The sequence below is a fragment of the Triticum dicoccoides genome, chromosome 1A (assembly GCF_002162155.2).
Source record: "Triticum dicoccoides isolate Atlit2015 ecotype Zavitan chromosome 1A, WEW_v2.0, whole genome shotgun sequence".
Classification (NCBI taxonomy): domain Eukaryota; kingdom Viridiplantae; phylum Streptophyta; class Magnoliopsida; order Poales; family Poaceae; genus Triticum; species Triticum dicoccoides.
The window spans coordinates 55,141,673-55,148,510 of NC_041380.1; the positions used below are offsets into that span (position 1 = coordinate 55,141,673).

The 6,838-nt window shown below is 43.9% G+C and overlaps 1 long non-coding RNA gene across 1 annotated transcript; it reads right to left on the bottom strand.

Moving 5' to 3' along the window:
* Positions 1-485: 485 nt before the first annotated feature.
* LOC119362584 lies at positions 486-4,175 on the bottom strand. Its single transcript, XR_005173480.1, has 5 exons — positions 3,896-4,175; positions 3,583-3,757; positions 2,706-2,941; positions 2,272-2,465; positions 486-891 (listed from the first exon to the last, which is right to left on the bottom strand). It is a non-coding gene; the product is annotated as an uncharacterized LOC119362584 (long non-coding RNA).
* Positions 4,176-6,838: the final 2,663 nt, after the last annotated feature.

The window sequence follows — 6,838 nt, forward strand, 5'->3', positions numbered from 1 at the left end:
GATCTGTCATATCAGCAGTGCGTTGTAAGAGGCCTCATCAAGTTTTATTATCTCTGAGCATACCGAAAAACATAACTATGAAGTTTAACCTCTCCAAACCATGATTAGATAGCATGACACATCTCTATTATGCGGTATACTGAAAGTCCAATCCTCTATCTGCATTCTAGCTTGAGTGTGGATGTGACATTGCAGAAACATGACGGATCTGCTACGTGGATAACAGGACATGTATTAGAAGAATAACATACTCTTAATTTTCTGATTGTAGATTATTTATCAGAGTAAGTTTCTTGGCTACCAATAAATATTTGCTAAACAATTTCAGGTTACTGCAAAAAATAAATTGAGGATCCCCATATACAAATTGCATATCCCCATTTGGCTAGGTCTTTACCTAAAGAAGCAACATCAACAGAGGAAGCATTCAGTGACTGGCTAATTACCTCCAGGCATCAGTAAACTCGTTTTGTAAATTGTTTTAAATAAATTCAACTAACATACATAACAGAAAATATAGGAACATGCTAGCTTGTTTTTAAACAAACATATTCATACAATGGGGTCACTGAAGCATCCTGTATTTTTTTAACCAGTGAACTCATCACAGACATCTTCTTTTACGAATTTAGTCTTCTGCTGTCAAGTACAAACAGGATCTGTCGGTCAAATGTAGGAGGGCATGTGTTGCTTGTCAGTCAAATGTAGTCTACTGTCGGCAACAGCTACATTGGCTACATTAAACTGACGAATTGACAAACAGACAAGACCCATCAGATGCTCCAAAAGTACCTGTGGCAAATTAGGTCTTGGTGATAGCTGATGGTCTTCCTCCCAAGTCGGCGGAGGTGATCACAGATGGCCTTGCGGCGAAGTCGATGGAGACGACGGCTGCAAAGTCGATGGATATGGTCTATTACAGAGATGTCAAAACCAATTAAATCCACTCCACTGAACACACCTCCTAATCCTTTTTTGCTAGGTGCAGCAAGCATATCTATTCATGTGTATGCAATTAAGCTAATTGATAACTGAAGAAATAGCAGAATATATGAAACTTCAAGAATTACTCCAGAATCATGCCCAAGAATTACTGTAACCAAGTTGAAGCCACCATGTTCAGGTATATGTAGTCAACAACATGAAATTTCTTGGTTCAATCCTTGGTTAGTAACAATAATTTTGCAGAAAAAAATAAACTGAAACAGGGGCTTGTATCATATCATCCAAACTGAAAATAGTGAGCAATCGGAAGTAGCACCAATTTTCAGAAAAGATAAACTGAAACAGAGGTAGATCCGAGGGGGGCAAATCAGTTACATTCATTATACATCAGTTCAAACAAAGAAATATCGATTGAATTCATGCAGCAGCGACATGCATGACCTTTGGTAACATCTAAATTTATCAAATCAATCATGTATTTTTTGTGTAACATCTTCTTTTGGAATAAAAAATTATGACCCATTAAATATGATAATTTGAACTTAGTCTTACCAATCCACAATGTTTTTTTAAATCTCCACTGATGATTGTAATAACAACACAAAAGAACTCAGTTGACACAAAAAAGTCAGTCACACATCAAATATTGGGCATGCATAGCCTGTTGCATTTGGGAGATGGGCTGCAGGGAGCCCTTTGTTTCAGTGATCTATTCCATATCCTTTCAGTGGTAAGTTGGTAAGTTTATTCAGTATATGGATTTTGTCTCAGCCATCATTTATTTCACTGTCTGTCTCTATATACTGCATTTCTGTTTGGCTGCGTGCTCTGTTTCTAGAGCGGAGCAGTAGCTACTCCACTGCACTTTTCTTTGTGTAGCAGCAGAAGCAAATTAACATATTCCACTTCTGTACAAGGGCAGCAGCAACATATTAACATTATAATCTATTTTGTATGATGTATCAACAGATTAACATTATAATCCTAACTACACCAACCCACCTTGTATCAGTCTCAGAATATGGCCAGCATGCCTCCTCTCTCTTTAAGAACTAGTCACTTAACTCTGAATCACTTAGCAGTATTATTATTTCCCTGTTCTTAACGCAATCACTTGAAGAAAGCAACATGCTTCACGACTATATAAATGCCCGTGTGTGGTCTGACCAATCTAGTATGTACACAAATGATCAATACGGCTAAGCACATTCAAATTCCAACCATGCAAGGTATGAATCCATTGATTCTAAGCATCATGTAATTCCATTTGTTAACCACCAAATACTAATCAATGGGAACCCGTGGAATTGAGAAAGAAGATTAAACCTGAGGAAATATTGAGCGGTTCTTCTTGCATCGTGGCATTGGGCTGGAGTACCACTGCCATGGCGCCATCCCACATCACAGCTTCACCAAGGCAAGGAGCTGGCTTGAATCAACTTTGTCATTGCCGCTGGATCACTGTTTCCCTGCCTGGACGCGGCTAGGAGAAGGATGTGGGGTTGGCCAAGAATCCCTGCCTGCAGGCAGAACGGTTGCAGCAAAATTTGGTAACAAAGAGATGCAAATGATTCTGAAATTCGAACAACAACTAGTCAATCATGACTTCATGAGCATCAATTTAGCAAATAAACGTAATGAACAAATATGGAATGAGAAGCAATGAGTATATATGCTCCCTTCAGGACCGGCATGCAGAAGCTGGGGAGGCCTCGATAGCAATCTTGCAGTCACATTTGCACCCGTCCGGAGGAGGATACCTGGATGTGTTGTGGCCGTGAATGTGCCCATGATCTCGACCCGTGTAGCGCCAGGGAAGTGGCTGACGTCAAGGTGCAGGAGGAAGAGCCAGTGAGGGAAGGGTCGCCGCCTTGCGCGGATCAAGGCGCTCGAGGATTCCACGAAGGAGGTTGTCGGGGAGTGCCGCCGCTTCTTCCATTTGTTGGAACTCCTCATCATCCCGGAACACCTCCGCTGTACGCAGTGGCGGAGCTAGCTTTTCACATCAGGGTGGTCCGCCCCCCAAAAAAAAATTTGACAAAAAATGCGACATGTGAATGTTCTAACTAGTTCACAGTATCACATAGAAATAGATCAATATGGTCTTACAAACAAACTAGAATTCTCAATTAAGACTAAGTTTTGCATAAAGAAACCTACATAGTACATATATACTACATGGATCATAGACATACCTTGAGAAGTTTAAAAACACTATATTTTCGGCCTACGCTTTTGCATTGTCATGAAGGTATCAATTATATCATGTTCATTCACCTTGGAGAAAGGATTTCTCTCAACACATGTGACTAGACAATCATCCAAAAGACTATCGCCCATCTTATTTCTCAACTTGCTCTTGACTATGCTCATGGCAAAAAATGCGCTCACAACATTTGTTGTTGCCACCGGTAGAATAAATACCAATTTTAGAAGCAAGTACACCAAATGATGAACTATATGTCTCCCTATTTGACCAAGCTTAACCGAGAGATCAACAAGATTTCCAAGGCCTCGGAAGTTGTCATCTTTTTTCATGTCATCTATATAGTTATGAACTTGTAGTTTAAGGTGTATCAAGTCATCACTTGAAAAATCTTTGGGATAAAACTCAACAACTCTTTGTACCTTGCATACCATTTGTGTATCAAAAGCAGCAAATGAGTTGGCGGGATTCAAAGCAGATATAGAAGATGACAACTCCATGTTGATCTCATCAAACCGATTTTCAAGCTCTTGACTAATTTGATCAATGACTCCAAAAAAATTCTCTTCTAAAGTGATCTCCGGCCCTCTTCATTTTACAACAAATCTGCAAGAAAACGACTTTCTCTCAATAAAGCTAATTGAGGCCTAAATGATTTGCAGAATTATGTATATGTTCTTCATGTAGTGGATAGCATAGTTCAAAAAAGCAAACTCTAAATCAGAAATTTGTGTATATCGGTACCTTAAATCAGGCAGGGTATTCTGGTTTTGGCCAGATTTGCAGCAGGGGGGCGAGGCCGCGAGGGCAGGGGCGCCAGCAGTCCCGGCAGCCGGCCGACGACAGGGGCGCAGCCGCTCGCTGGAGGGCTGCACACAAGGAGGCGTCGGCTGGACCCGAGGGCCGCACGGGCGGGCGGGACGAGAGGCGGGATCTTCCTTTACGGCGGAGGGGGCGCGACCGGCGGCGAGGAATGGGGAGGCGGCTGCCGGCTTGCCGCGCCGGGGTCGGGGTCGGGCGGCAGTGCGAGACTGCGAGGGCATCAGGACGAGGACGACTGGGTCTGAGCGGATGGCTGCGTTCGTCGTGGACCTGGGTGTGTTTACTGGGCTGGGTATTTTTCAGGCCCAATTAAAATGTATAAGTATATAGTAGGCTGTCTCAAAATCCCAGGGTGGGCCGCGGCCCACCCTGGCCACCCTGTACATCCGCCACTGGCTGTACGTGATGTCCTCGTCCCTGTCCGCATGCGGCTCCAACGGTGGCTGGCGAGGTGGCTGCGGGGCTCAGCCGCTCAGGGGGCATGGCGAGGCGTCTAGCTAGCTCGTAGAGGTCGGGGGTTTGGTCTCCGGCAGCGGCTTTGCAAGCTCGCTAGGGCCACGAAGGCGGCCAGCCCCATCAGCACAAGATCCACGGCGGCTCACGGGCTCAGAGATGGTGGCGCCTCTGGGAGAGAGGATCAACGCAGCATCAACGGTCTAGTGGTGGCGGCGACTTTCATCTAGTGGAGGGTTGCGAGATTCGGGCGTCGGGCATCGAGGCGATCCAATGGAGGCCGGCGGCGGCAACCAGGGCGAGCGGCTTGGAGGCCGAGAAGGGTTAGCGCTCGAGCAAGGGGATAACTGTTGGGATTCTTTCAGCCGGGTCACGAGCCGTCGTATTTACCGCATCATACGGCTGAACATGCCTCCATTCTGCAACACAGGTCTTTGTACGGAATTATTTCTGCAATACAGGTCTTGTTGCGGAATTATTTCTGCAACGCATGTTTTGTTGCGGACTTATTTCTACAACACAAGTCTTGTTGCGGAATATTATTTTTGCAACATCAAATTTTTTGTATTTTTTTGCAACTGAGCTTTTGTTGTAATTTGTTTTTGCAACTGAGGTCTTGTTGCAGAAATAATTCACAAAAGAAGTTTGTTGTAAAATATAGACTTGTCATAGAGTATTGCAACATTGCATATGTTTCGAAAGCATATTTCTTGTTGCAAAAGTGAGTTTATTAAAGGATGATATGCGGGGCGCGTGTCACGCAGGGAAGGTGACGGACGTGGCCCAGTTATCTGCTGGTTGATGATAAGTGTTTCCCATAAAGAATCGTGGGTCAAATACAAATAAATGCAGGGTTAATTTGCAAAACCAAAACGTTTTCTCGGACCAACTTACAAAGGGACTGCGGGTTCAATTGTCAAAAACTGTATGAACTTTTCTGCAAACACGTCGTGACAGTGAACCCAACAGAAGCAATGCGTGCTTTATTAATAGGACCTAGCAAATATGCATGTGTGTTACAACGGGAAAAAAACAATCAGATTATGCAGATATCATAGAGATAAAAAAAAGTCCAAATCAATTGCTAGGATGAAATAAGGACTTTTAATATGTCATTTCGTAACTATGTATGAATGATGTCATGATGAGATAACAGACTTTTTTTTGAAGCTCTGGACGTGGGGAACCCCCCACGGACTTTTAAAAGATCATTTTAAAAACTGAAAGTTTAATGGTCTCATAATGACTTGATTTTGTAAGGCGCCATAATGAAATATTTTTTGGATGAGCAAACTACATTGATGGACAATGCCTGAGCTAGACTGGTGTGTCTCGCCTTGACATAGCATAGCGGTGTTTTCCATAACCAGTAAAAACTGTGGCATCAGAATAAACATAGTTATGTATGGAGGCAAAATAAACATTTAGTTATTTTCATATAACTTACAAAAATGAACCCATAGAAAATTGTGTCAATTTTTGGAGGCTCGGCGTTGTACAGAACACATAAACATTTTTCTTACCCGACGCGCAAGGCAACAACAACAACAACAACAACAAAGCCTTTAGTCCCAAACAAGTTGGGGTAGGCTAGAGGTGAAACCCATAAAATCTCGCAACCAACTCATGGCTCTGGCACATGGATAGCAAGCTTCCACGCACTCCTGTCCATAGCTAGCTCTTTGTCGATACTCCAATCCTTCAAGTCTCTCTTAACGGACTCCTCCCATGTCAAAATCGGTCGACCCCGCCCTCTCTTGACATTCTCCGCACGCTTTAGCCGTCCGCTATGCACTGGAGCTTCTGGAGGCCTGCGCTGAATATGCCCAAATCATCTCAAACGATGTTGGACAAGCTTCTCCTCAATTGGTGCTACCCCAACTCTATCTCGTATATCATCATTCCGGACTCGATCCTTCCTCGTGTGGCCACACATCCATCTCAACATACGCATCTCCGCCACACCTAACTGTTGAACATGTCGCCTTTTAGTCGGCCAACACTCCGCGCCATACAACATTGCGGGTCGAACCGCCGTCCTGTAGAACTTGCCTTTTAGCTTTTGTGGCACTCTCTTGTCACAGAGAATGCCAGAAGCTTGGCGCCACTTCATCTATCCGGCTTTGATTCGATGGTTCACATCTTCATCAATACCCCCATCCTCCTGCAACATTGACCCCAAATACCGAAAGGTGTCCTTCCGAGGTACCACCTGGCCATCAAGGCTAACCTCCTCCTCCTCACAGCTAGTAGTACTGAAACCGCACATCATGTACTCGGTTTTAGTTCTACTAAGCCTAAACCCTTTCGATTCCAAGGTTTGTCTCCATAACTCTAACTTCCTATTTACCCCCGTCCGACTATCGTCAACTAGCACCACATCATCCGCAAAGAACATACACCATGGGATAT